We start from the raw sequence: 14,078 nt of genomic DNA on the forward strand, positions 1-14,078 counted from the left end.
TTTTCTTTGGCTTTTAACAGTTTGATCATAATGTGTTTTGATGTGAGTTTCTTTAAGTTCATCCAATTTAAAGTTTATTTGGCTTCTTGAATATTTGGGAGGCTTTCCAACTATTTATTTACATATTCTATCCTCCACTTTTTCTCTCTTCTCTCCTTCTGGGTTCCCACAGTGCAGATCTTGGTCCACTTGATGGTGTCCTACAGGTCCTTTAGGCTTTGTTCAGTTTTCTTATATCTTTTTTTCTTTCTAAGACTCAATAATTTCCATTTTCTTATCATCATGTCCACTGGTTCTTTCTTCTGCCTGTTAAAAATCTGCCTTTGAATCCTTCTAATGAATTTTTAATTTCAGATATAGTAATTTTCAGCTTCAGAAATTTTTTTTTGTTTCTTTTAGGTATTTTATTTCTTTATTGATATTTCCATTTTGTTTATACATATTTCTCTTGACTTTCTCTATGTCTTCTTTTAGTTCTTTGAAGATCTTTAAGACAGTTGTTTTAAAGTCTTTGTTTAGTAGATCCATCATAAGACTTTTTTTTCCAGGGACAGTTTCTGTGTATTTATTTTTCTTTTAAATGGGTTATACCTGTTTTTTGTAGAATTTGTGGATTTTTTAATTGAAACTCTAGATTTCAATCTAATAACACTGTAACTGTGGAAATCAGATTCTCCTTCTTCCCCAAGATTCACTGATTTTTTTCTTTTTGTTTTTTCTTTTATTGTTGTATGCTGTCTTTGTGCTAAGAATCTATCTGAGGTATAAATTTAAGATCTCCTCAGGTCTTTTCTGAGCCTGTGCCTTTGCTTAGGGATGCACATTCACTTTCTAATTTTCCCCATTTATGCAATTGCTTTGAATGTTATAGTCTTTAATGTCTTGCTTCTAAAAAGGGGGAGAAATGAAGGTGGCAGGGATAGTCACTGGTTCTTTAAATCTCTTGGAAATCACTTCAACTAGAGGGAGAGAGACTTGTTACAAATCAGGAGAGGTGCAACAATAATGGATGCCTGCCTCTTTGTCTGCACCTCTATAGTCATAAGCAGTAACCAGCAACTGAAGCACAGATCTCTGATATTTGAAGGATAGGATTCTTGTTGCTCAGCCTGGTTCCTTTGAGGTCTGTGTAAACTGTTTCAGAAACATATGCATGGCCCTCTGCCACAGAGATGGAGGACGGATAGCTGCTACTGTGCTAAAAGCTGAAATTGACTGAAATCAACCACAATTTACTGTTCCTGCCTTCCCCTGGAAACTTCAAGTCTTTAATAGACTTCAAAATTCCAAAATAGCTACATCAGAAAGATTTTGCCAGTGCAGTTATTGCCTAGGTGAGGAAACAGATTCCTGGTGCTTCCTAAACTGCCATTTTCCAAGAGTCTTCTCCTGTTCCAGTTTTAATATGCAAAGGAAATAACATTGGCTCATCTTGGTAGGAAAGCATCTCTGAATTAGTAAAATATTTGAATTAAGTCTTTTTAATGTGGAGTTTGATTTTTTTATACTTAAAATAATTGGAGGCTAACAATATGTTGTTTGCTAAAGTGGCACTCAGGGGACCTCTTTAGTGAGTGAAGAAAATTATTTTAATTATACATACCAAATGTTTTTATTTACAAGTATCTGTAAATTTTTTGGAAAATGTTTTTTCTCTTAAGTTGTTTTAAAATCCTATTTACAATCATTTTAAAAGCAAAATTTATTTAACAAGCTCTTCTTTCTCACCCCATTGAACTTACGCTATATAAGTTCCTATCCAATGAATCATCAATATTAAATTAAGGCATTCTAAATTTTCATAAAATAGTAGCTATCATGATTATGTTCCACGTCTTCTACATTAACTGTATAAAGCTGGGTTCTACATTAAATATCTCCTCAGTGAAGCCGTCCCCAGTCACTGCACATAAAATTTAAAAACCTCCTTAGTCTCAACACTCCTAATCCTTCTTTCCAATTGTTGCTTTTCTTCTTAACATTTATTGTTATCTAACACATCATTATATAGCTTAGTTTTTCTTATTTATTTTTTGTCTCTCACATTTGACTCTATGCTTCATAAAGGCAGAATTCTCTGTTTGTTCACTGCTGTATCCCTGTCACCTATCACCTAGGAAGTTGGTGCTACCAATATATGTTTCTTCAAAGCCAATAACTTGCTTAACACCTGGTGAGAAGTTGTTTGGCATGTGATGTGATACTTGGAGATGGCCATAGTAGATTGAATTATTTCCAAATATTCTAGCATTTAAAAAAATTGTGATAGTGAGAATTACCCAATTTAAATAACAGTATTTCACCCTTGTCTGAAGCCACTTGGAAAGGAGACAGTTTACCAAACATCTTATTTTTGGACCCAGCATTCATGTAACCCTCTTTGTACGCAGTATTTGGACACACAGTGACTCTTTTGTTAGAATTTGAGAGAAAGAGTGAGGAGGAGAAAAACGACATTTTCTTTTCTGCTGGATGTAAGTAAACCTGGAATCAAGTGGGCCTGGGGCTCCAAGCAACCACCTTGGCATTTCATGGAAACCTAAAAATAAAGCCACTGCCCAAGAGGCAGAACTAAAACATGAGAATAATTAGTTCTAGAGGCATTCGTTGAGTGTCTGGATACAGCTAATGGTTTTGCCCCAACATTTTTTAGTTAGGAGAGCCAATGAATCCACTTACTACAACCCCTGGCAATTTTGTTTTTCGAGGATTTTGTTTATTTGTTTGTTTTTGGCTTAAGCCAAATTTAGTTAGGTTTTCCATCATTGCAAAAGAAGGAACTGATAAAGATACTGAATAACTAAATCTATAAAATGTACTCCAAAATTAGAGTATTGGGGTTACATTAAAAACTGGGTATAGTGTGTTTCACAAGTAAAATTGACTCTGAAAGAAAAATAATATAACACATCAGCTACATTGGAAGAAAATTTTTTAATTCTACAATATTCTACTGTTAGAAGTATTTTTAAGATAGATGGAAGGGTGGATGGATGGGTGGATGGAGAGAGAAAGAGAAAGTTTTACTTGGAGGTCTATGGTGACCTTTCAGGGACAGTGTTGAAATCTGGTTCATGATTAAAGCAGGGTGTGGTTAAAAGGGGCAGGGATGGAAAATGGTTTTTTGGCAACTTGTTAGAGATGTGAGGTTAAACTGTTGAAACAGCCACAAAAGTCTATTGCCAGAAGAGAAAAATAAAAACCTTACAGCAGCTTTATGCTGGGCCCAGTACTGTGTTAACTGCTTTAGGCATGGTCTCATTGAGTTCTAAAACTGATGTAGATTTCATATTATTATGAACATGTTAGAGATGGGGAAGTTAGACTGGAGAAGTTAAATAATCCATCCAAATTTTCACAATAACTGGTGAAGACTGGGTTTGAACCCAGGTCTGTCAAATTCCTAGCCTCATGCTTTTACCAACTAAACAGTAGTTCAGCCCTGTTGCTGCTTCTAATCTAGAAAAGATTTTATTGATGCTTCTTTGCTCCCTTTCATATTGAGGACTTTTTTTTCTCTAATGATTCTCATATCAAAATCCTCTTGATTGAAAATCATCATGCATGAAATACTGACTCATAACCATGGAAAAGTATTTTATTTTTCCGGGAAATTTTCTTCTTCTCTGTCCCTCAGTCTGGATTATCATAAGGAAAATGTTTTTTCTCACCTGTCTTTGAATTAAAGAAAAACATATTATTTAATTTTTTAAAGCATGAAATCTCAATGTTCTTTTTTAACTGTGTCAAGGAGGGTTTTGTTTGTTTGTTGGGCTTGTGTCTGTTTGTTCATTTTTCTGCAACAAAGATACTCAAAGTCTTTAAAATATAAAGGAGGTAAAAATGGGATCTGTTCTGGTTTAGCATGCATCTTTAGATCACTGGTCTGTTGGTCAAAGTTGCCTGATAGCAGCACTATCTTCGGGAAGTAGCTTCCTAGAAGAAATTCACTTTCTTAGCTTCTCCAGGATGGGTTAAGCTTGATCCTGACTGATGAATGGCAAATATGTATGTTTGCGAGAGTCTCATACAGGATATTCTGGGGTCTGCTTTTACCTTTAACAGGAACACGTTCTCAGTCTAGGCAAGTGATGGTTAATATTGAGGTGTCTACAGAGAGGTGAGGATCTTGGCCAATTAGAATTGATCTGATTAAGATTTCCTACTAGCTGAGACAGACTAATTTTTTCCCATTTGTTACATTTTAAAGCATCTTTAAAACTAATTTTTACATTAAAGTGTGAGGACTTGAAAGTTTACATTCATCAGAAGTAAAAAGAAATTTAACAAAACTTATTAAGTTTGAAAAAGACACAGATTTTTTATTGCTGACCACCTAGGTATCACACACAAGTTATTTTTCCTTCCATACATACACCTTCTCAGTTTAGGCCAATAAGAATTTTCCTAAAACTAGTAGAGTGTATGCTTTGAACATAAGACTTTTGGAAGTAAACTTCTTTCAGGCATCCAAATATCCTGGAAGGAAAGTAAGAGGTAGCTTTTAAAAACTTGAAAATGAAGGCGATTAGAAAGAACTTTGAGAACTTTGAGAAAGGGCAGCTCTTCTGTTGGGAAGGTGAAAATTAGGTTTTACTATGGGAGCAGAATTCTCCTGGAACAGAGAAGAGAGGAGCCACTGCATGTAGTCCTTAGGCCAGCCATGTATCCTGAAGAGGGAACATGAAGTTGGAAAGCATCTTTCTGGTGATTTCCCACCATGTCAATAACATGCAGGCTGCTTCTGAGAATATGTAACTAGAGAACATTCCCTCTCTTAACTGCATAGCTGTGACATTGGTAAGCAAGAGTACTTACTTTATCATTCAACTGAGGTCATATTATGTAAAATGATAACTATCACCATGCCCTGCATCAGGGTATTGGGAGCTTCGGCATAGTTGCCATGGCATCCTCCTGGCAGAGCAATTGGAATCCTGTCACTATTGTTAAATAATGCTGGGCCCTGGCTAGTCTCTACCCTTAGAAGTTATTCTTGTGCTTTTTTATAAAGGTTACATTAAAACTTATTTTTTAAAGTTGTTAGATTAAAGAAAGGAAATATATGATAAGAGTATATTTAATATGAGATTCATACTTTGATACATGACACAAAATTCAGTCTTTGAGGGAAAAATATCACTAGAAATGCTTGGCATGTTAGAATCAAACACCACCTGAAAATGTTTTAAGTACAGATAAAACAAAGACCAAACATTATTAGGCTTATCACTCTATTTCTCTTAAAAAATTAACAGAGAGAAAGAGAGATAGGGAAATGTGGTGCACATTAAGGCAGCCAGCTATATGCCATGAAATGGCCAGCTTTACAGTTATAGATTATTTTATTCTAGGCAGCCTTCTCAGACACTAAGAACAACAGTATATGATTCATGGTAGGCACTCAAATCATTGGCCATCTATCTAAAGTGATTCATCTAGTTTTCAGTCAATAATGAATGAATTAGATAAATAATTCTATAATAATAGTATTTCAATAAATATTCAATAGATATTATTTATTGGTAGATCATTAATTACTATGCAAATATAATTTCCAGATGAAAAGTACAGACCTAAGTCATTAATTGAGATTCTCATTAGGGGGAGGAATGATGAAAAAACAACAACAGAGAAATTAGAAATCCTGCTAAATGATTTAAACATATTGATACATGTGGTAGTCAATGCATTTAACAAGAAAAGAAATAACAAAAGAAGAATCCACTTTAAAATTCTGTTCTTAGAAGTTCTAGCCAGAGCAATCAGGTAAGAGAAATAAATAAAAGGCATACTAATAGGGAGAAAAAGGCTAATTATCTCTCTTTGCTGATATGATTCTATACCTAGAAAATCCTAAAGACTCTGCCAAAAGGATTTCTAGAACTGATAGACATCTCCAGTAAGGTTGCAGGATACAAAATCAACATACAAAAATCAGTAGCATTCTTATACACCAATAGCATTCAAACTGAGAGTCAAATCAAGAACACAATCCTGTTTATAATGGCCACAGAAACAAAAAACAAAAAACATAAAATGCCTAGGAATACACTGAACCAAGGAGGTGAAAGATATCTACCAGGAGAACTACAAAACGCTGTGGAAAAAAAATCAAAGATGACACACCCACATGCAAAAATATTCCATGCTCATGGATTGGAAGGATTAGTATCACTAAAATGGCCACACTGCCCAAAGAAATCTACAGATTCAATGCTATTACTATCAAACTACCAATGCCATTTTTTACAGAATTGGAAAAATCTATTTCAAAATTTATATGAAACCCAAAAAGAGCTAAATAGTCAAAGCAATCCTAAGCAAAAAATAACAAAGCCAGAGACATCATGTCTCCTGACTCCAAACTATAGTATAAGGCTACAGTAATCAACACAACATGGTACTACTACAAAAACAGACACATAGACCAATGAAACAGGTTAGAAAACCCAGAAATAAAGCAGCACATTTACAACCATCTGTGACAAAGTTAGTAAAAATAAGCAATTAAGAAAAGACTCTCTAATTAATAATTGGCACTGGATAACTGGCCAGCCATATGCAGAAGAGTGAAACTGGATCCCTGTCTTCCACCATGTAGTTTTATAGTTCGGGGTCTTATATTTAAATCTTTAATTAAAGATTCAATATTTAAAGATTTAAATGTAAGACCCTGAATATAAAAATCCTGGAAGAAAACCTAGGAAATACCACTGTGGACATCAGCCTTAGCGAAGAATTTATGACTAAGTCCTCAAAAATAATTGAAACAAAAACAAAATTTGGTAAGTGGGACTTAATTAAACTTAAAGAATTTTTGTGGAGCAAAAGGAACTATTAACAGAATAAACAGACATCTTATAGAATGAGAGGAAATATTTGCAAACTATATATCTGACAAAAGTCTAATATCCAGAATCTATAAGGAACTTAATTCAACAAGCAGAAAACAAAGAAACGTGTTTAAAAGTGGGCAAAGGACCTTAACAGATAATTCTCAAAGAAAACATACAAACAGCTAACAAACATAGAAAAAAATGCTCAACACTACAAATTAGCAGAGAAATGCAAACCAAAACCACAATGAAATATCATCTCACACCTGTCAGAATAATGGCTATTACTAAAAAGATTTTTAAAAAATAGCAGATTCAGGAAGGACTGCAGAGAAAAAGGAATGCTTACACAGTGTTGGTGGGAATGTAAATTAGTTCAGCCACTGTGAAAAGCAGTTTGGAGATTTCTCAAAAGAACTTAAAACAGAGCTACTATTCAACCCAGCAATCTTATTACTGGATATATATCCAAAGGAAAATAAATCGTTCCAAAAAAAAAAAGATACATGCACTTGTATATTCATAACAGCACTATTTACAATAGCAAAGACATGGAATTAACCAAGGTGCTCATCAGCAGTGGACTGGAAAAAGAAAATGTGGTGTATACACACTATGGAATACTGTGCAACCATAAAAAAGAATGAGATTATAGCCTTTGCAGAAACATGGATGCAACTGGAGGTCATCATTCTAGCTGAATTAATGCAAGAACAGACAACCAAATGCAACAAACATGTTCTTGCTTATAAGTATGAGCTAAATACTGGGTACATATAGACATAAAGATAGGAACAATAGACGCTGGAGACTACTGGGGGAGAAGGAGAAGGAGTCAAAGGCTGAAAAACTACCTATTGGGTACTATGGTCACTACCTGGATAATGGGATCATTAATATCTGAAACCTCAGCGTCACCTAATATACTCATGTAACAAACCTGCACATGTACCCTCTGAATTTAACATAAAAGTTAAAATTATAAAAAATAAATAATTAAAATGTTAATTTTTTTTTTTTAAGAATCCTGCTTTTGCATTCTAGAACTTTTCAGAAACCGCAGCAGAGGTTCATTTTGTCCAGGCTTGGTGTAAATTAGCATCAAATTGATGGACTGAATTGCTCCATTTTGGTGTGGACAGTTATCAAAAGCTTGGAAAAGAAGTCTGTACACAAGAGCCTTCAACACACCAAGAGTCAATCAGCTGAGGCGATCTTTTGTAAATATATACTTTGCTATGCAGAATATCTTTTAGAGATACTGGACTACTTGGAATAAAGGAGAAATATCTGGGCCTCCACTTCAAACTCAAAACAAGATCTCATTCAAATGCTAAAAATAGTTGGCCAAACTATTTTTTGGCCAACTAATAATGCCTCTGGATTTTGAGATTTGGGCCTGTCAGATCATAAACAACAGTGATTAAGTATCCACTAGGTACAATGCATACGTGAGATTAGGGTTCTGGGCGGGGGGATACAGGAAAAGCGTATGATATGGTCCTTTGCCTCCGAGAGCTTATGACCCAATGGAAAAAGGACTACCACATAATTGCTGACAAGAAATGCTGGACTAGAGCATGGTTTTAGCCAAATTGCTAAAAAAAAAATAAAAAATAATAAAAAACATTTTCCAAAGTTGTTTAATCATCATGCTTTTGGCAGTCTTTCGTTTCAAGAGTCCCTCCCTGCTTGCTTTATATCTTACACAAAATCTCATGTGGCCTACTCGGGAGCCATGTATTCCAGAACAACACCCACAGAACATACCCAGGTGCCTGCAGCCAAAAACTGATATGTTCCCTATTTAATATTTATGATCTTCCATACTGGTAAAAGACATTATTGTATTGTCATTAGAAAACTTTGCTGGCTAAACAAAGCTGAGGGAAGTTGCTATTAACTTCTGAGACTAGAAACAAATACAATATTGCTGATGGCTGTGCTGTCTAATTATTTGCAGATGACCTCAGCCATGTGAATGTACAGAGGGAATGCCAGACTTGAGCACTAGTTTTTCAGCATTAGGATTTTTTTTCTTTTCTCAAACCATCAAATTTGTTTACTAATCACTTTAATCAAGATAACTAGGACAAAAGAGAATAGAAACAGCAGTGACTGCAAAAAAAGAAAACTGACTCACACATGAAGTGTCATAATCTTAAGTTCGGGTGGGACACAGTAATCATTTGAAACATCCCTTTACCTTCAAGTAGGTCCATTCTTAGAACATCAAGACTTTCTCCTTCACTGTATATGTATATATCTTTATATATTTTATGTGTAAATATATGTGTATGTTCATTTCCACCATGGTACAGTAGTCCATTGCATGAATTCACATACCACTGTTTATCTATTCCACTTCAAATGGACACTTGGGTTGTTTCTAAGAACGACTACTGTATGGACATGCTGCCATAAACATTTTTATACTTGCATTCTGGTGCATGTGTTTCTTTCTAGCAGGGTTCTTAAAGGGTGATCCTTGGGAGGACATCAAGACACTTTCATTGGGTCTGTGAGTGCAAAACAATTTTCACGATAATACTAAGACTTTATTTTCCCTTTCCACTTTCAGTCTCTCATGAATGTAGAGAGGAATTTTCCAGAGGCTACATCACGTGCAATACTGTGCTAGACCAAAAGCAGAAGCAGACAGGAAAATTCAGCTTTCTTCTAGTAAGTCAGACATTAAAGAGATTTGCAAAACTGTAAAATTATGCTGCTTTTCCCCTAAAATTTGTCTTGCTGTGGAAATAATTATTTTGATTAAAATGTTATTTAGGTTAGCATCTAATTTTAATACTCTTGTAACAACATTGCTATTTTAAATAAGTAAATATTTTAACTTTTTCTTATTTTTAGTTTCAAATACAGTAAATATCTATGGATATAACCAGCATAAACACAGCTTGTAATAATTTTTGAGAAAAGTATTACATTTGAGGACCACTGCACTGGATCATAAGGTATATATCTCTTAAAATTTCATAGCTAATGCCATTCTGTTTTCTAAAGATGTTGGATGTTTCTTTCTCCCACCAGCAGCATATGAGAGTTTCCACTGCTTCATACACTCGTCATCACTTGCTTTTGTCAGATTTCTGTCTTCAAATCTGATAGAATATTAACATATATCATTACAGATTGGCTTTACATTTTTCTGATTACTAATAAGATTGCATCCCTTTGGCTTTCTTTTTATAAATTGCCTGTTGAAGTTTTTTATGCATTGTTTTCTATTCAAGTGTCTGTCTTATTTGTGGACATGTAAAAACTTGATATATTCTGAAATATAAATTTTTGGTCAATTATACGTGCCACAGGTATGTGTTAAAACACAATGCTGATTATTTTTATAGTGTTTCTATGATTTTCTTGATGAACAGAAGTATTTAATTTTACATAGTCAATTTATCAGTCTTTCACTGTATGGTTACTTGAAGAAATACTACCCTATCCTGCAGTTATTCTTGTTTATTACTTCCTATAAGCTTTATATTTTTATTCTCAAATTTTGGCTTTAACCTTATCTGGAATTTACTTTTATGTGTGATTTCATTTATAAGTCCATTTTTATTTATTTCCCACATGTATTCTCAATTGTCCTATTATCATTTGTTGAAAATTTCCCCACTAATTTCTCATGCCGCCTTTGTCGTACATCAGGTGTCAATCTATGATTTGTCCTGTTTCTGGGCCTTTTTATTGTGTCTCATTGGTCTATTTGTTTGTCCCTGTGCAAAACCACATTGTCTTAATTACTATGTCTTTATAATAAATCTGAATATATGATAAAGCAAGTTCTCACATTCTTCTTCCTTAAAACTATCTTGTGTTCCTGACCCCCTCTTGTATTTTGATCTTATGCTACTTCCCTCAACTAGTAATCACACAAAGTGCTGGATGAGTGCATTAAGCACAACAGTAGGAGAACATTTGTTGGTAGCAGATGAGTGGAGAAGTGAGCATTTAGGGCCCACAAATGTTTTGTCTATTTCTAGTTTAAATGAAGAAACATGTCCATGTCTTAATTCTTAAGAATTAATTTTACCTATTAATAAACAAAATAAATTGGGATGGGAAATTCCATTTGTTAGTCTTACTTGATTTATTGAGTTGAGTCTGATAAGCTAATGAAATGGAAGCAAAGAAAGAGACAAGTATGACTTTCATTTTTCTAAATCTGTGGCGAAATCCTTTATTTCCTCCAAGTTTTCATTACCATAGGAGAGTCCAACTCAGCCAAAATGGCTGTGCCTTGAGGCATTTCTTCCTGGAGTGATTTGAGAAGAGAGAAGAAGTAAATTACTTTTACATACCAGAACCTGCATCAGAGCTGGTGCACAGTAGGTCCCAATAAATAATGATTGTAATATTGTCTTAATTACTGAATGACTATATCATGACTTAATTAGTGAATGACTTTGTCATTATCTTGAGTCAGGACCTTGCATTTCAAAAAAAGCCTCTAAATATGTGCTATGATCTGATGTTGGTGCCCCCCAAAATGCATATGTTGGAACCTAGTAGCCAATGTGATAGTCCTAAGAGGTGGGGCCTTTGAGAAGTGATTAAGTAGAGGGCTCCACCCTCAGGAAGCAAATTAGTGCCCATATAAAAGAGGCTCAAGAACGCTCCCTTACCCCTTCTGTCATGTGAGGACACAGCAACAAGGTGCCATCTGTGAAGCAGAGAGCATTCACCAGACATTTTAACTGCTGGCACCTTGATCTTGGACTTCCCAGCCTCCAGAGCTATAAGCAATATTTCTGTTGTTTTTAAATTACCCACGCTAAAGTATTTTGTTATAGCAGCAGGAACAGACTCATAATATGCTTCTAAAAATATATTCATTATTATAAAATAGTCAGGCCTCTCCCCATTTAAAAAAAAAATGGCTTTCCAACTCTACTATTAACCATACCACGTTAGCATCTTCTTTTACAAATCTTCACTTAGGAACTATTTCCTCACTAACTCTTTGTTCTTAATTCTGTGAAATTTGGCTTCCACCGCTCTATTTCTCCAGTCACTGCTGGCTCAAAAGTTAATCTCCAAATTGTCAAATTCAAAACTTTTGTTTTTTAATCTGAGGATAGGATCCTTTTTCAAGGATAGCTACTTATAATATAATTCTATTGTTAACCCCCCTTTTCCATGAATATTTTGTCTTTGGTGAACAAACATTGTAAGTAGTCATTGAGTATAGCTCAAATGACAACATCTACTTGAGACTTTCTCTAATCACCCTGTTGAGGAATTATCTCATCTTCCTTAGAAAACCTATGCATTTGCCTGAACATATTTACCAAGTGTGATGGTTAATACTGTGTCAACTTGATTGGATTGAAGGATGCAATGTTGATCCTGGGTGTGTCTGTGAGGATGTTACCAAAGGAGATTAACATTTCAGTCAGTGGGCTGGGGAAGGCAGATCCACCCTTAATCTGGTGGCACAATCAAATCAGCTGCCAGTGAATAAAAAGCAGGCAGAAAAACCTGAAAAGGCGAGACGGGCCTAGCCTCCCAGCCTACATCTTTCTCCCATGCAGGATGTTTGGGCCCTAGAACATCGGACTCCAGGTTCTTCAGTTTTGGGACTTGGACTGGCTGTCCTTGTTCCTCAGCTCCCAGACAGCCTATTGTGGGACCTTTTAATCATGGAATTAAATACTTAATAAATGCCCATATAGATACATAGATATATAGATAGTCTGTTAGTTCTGTTCCTCTAAGAGAACCCTGACTAATACACCAAGTGTGATGCATATTATACTGGTGTACTGTTAAATTAGTCAGTTTGTGAAAATCTCTAGCACCAAGTGAGATAATGTACTATAATCCCTCATAATAATGCATATTTGCATGTTAAAGGTTTTAATAACTCTCAAAAATAAAATTATTTAAGTTTGGTTCAGCATTTACAAAATCTTTGACATCAAATCCTTTTTCATTTGTAACACCTATTAGCATCTCAGGGGTCATAAATAGTGTATGAAGCATGATTTAGGAAATGCTACTCTACTATTCATTTGACTTTCATGATTTGTGCAATTTTAGTTACTTGCGCACACACCTTTTCTCCCTCTCTAGAAGTGCCCTCGAAGTGGGGACCATGTCATACATACTTGTTATCCCCATGAAACCATGCTTTTCTCCCAAGAGCTATTTAAAAAGCAATTCAGGCACAGACAAAGCTGTAAGCCTGTAGTCCTGGACATTACGGAGGGATTACAATTCTGAATCTGAGGAATTTTATTTGTAATCCAGTAAGAATTAGTGGCTTAAAGTCATAGTGAAAAGGTTAACTATTGTACTTGAGTTGAAACTGGAAATAACCGAGAGAGCCCAAACATGGTTTTAAGCTATGTCAAGATGGTTTAAGGAAAGAAAACATGAAATAGTAAAGTTACATTCCTGGGTGTATAGGACGTGGCTCTTAGTAATGTATCCAGATTAGTGTGTTACAGAGAATTGCCTGTTGATCACATGCATCAGCATTCCTTGGGGAAGCTTGTTGAAATACAGGTTCCTGAACCCCATTGCAGACCCACTGAATTATTTGATATTTGGATCCCACGGTACCTGCAAATTTGTTTTAATATAATTCCTAAATGATTCTATAGCCATTGAAGTTTGAGAACGACTGTTCTAAATGTATAAGTCTTGGCATTTTCAAAGGAAATACTTTTCCCTTTACATTTTAGGAAAGCCATTGCCTTAAGAGACAACATATTTATTCTAATGACATTGCTATTTCTCAATTCAAATTTTTTTGGGGAATACTCCTTTTGTGTTGCCATAACAGCTTCTGAAGCATTTTTTTTTGGTATCTACTCACTAGTGCAAATCTGCACTTTTAAAGAGTGGATTTGAATGTTAGCAACTGCCACAGTCATGTAGGAGCATGTCTAGTGAGGCAAATGACCAAGCATATGCACATTTTCACAATCACTATATTTGTAATGAAAATTGTTAAAATGTTACATTTGGCTTGTCGAAACAAATATTTTAAATGTCATGTTTCTAAACAATCCTGAAAATACATTTATGCATTGCTGTTATACCAGAAACATGCACACATAGACATTAATTCAACATGAAGCCTCGAATTTCCATCCATGTTGATGACTTTTAAGCACAGATGTTTTCAGATTAAGTTTGCGTATAAAATAAAGCCAGAAGCCGCGGTGAAGGGGGTTCATGGGGATTGTATCGTCAATTTTTAAATAA

At 34.9% G+C, this 14,078-nt stretch overlaps 2 long non-coding RNA genes across 3 annotated transcripts in view; one reads left to right on the plus strand and one right to left on the minus strand.

Annotated features, from left to right (window-relative positions):
* Positions 1–14,078, plus strand: part of LOC105484394 (uncharacterized) — a 78,983-nt gene that overhangs the window by 39,535 nt on the left and 25,370 nt on the right. Inside the window, exons 1-3 of one of the 2 annotated variants that reach the window (XR_988899.2) lie at positions 2,170–2,474; positions 9,421–9,521; positions 9,708–9,811. This is a non-coding gene — a long non-coding RNA (uncharacterized lncRNA). Of the gene's footprint in view, positions 1–2,169; positions 2,475–9,420; positions 9,522–9,707; positions 9,812–14,078 lie in introns of those variants that run through there. The other variant, XR_011611028.1, reaches the window with a different exon arrangement.
* LOC105484393 (uncharacterized) overlaps positions 10,802–14,078 on the minus strand; it is a 122,856-nt gene continuing 119,579 nt past the window's right edge. The window contains exon 4 of the long non-coding RNA XR_988897.3: positions 10,802–11,118. This is a non-coding gene — a long non-coding RNA (uncharacterized lncRNA). The remainder of the gene's footprint in view (positions 11,119–14,078) is intronic.

Source organism: Macaca nemestrina, chromosome 1, assembly GCF_043159975.1.
Source record: "Macaca nemestrina isolate mMacNem1 chromosome 1, mMacNem.hap1, whole genome shotgun sequence".
Lineage (NCBI taxonomy): Eukaryota > Metazoa > Chordata > Mammalia > Primates > Cercopithecidae > Macaca > Macaca nemestrina.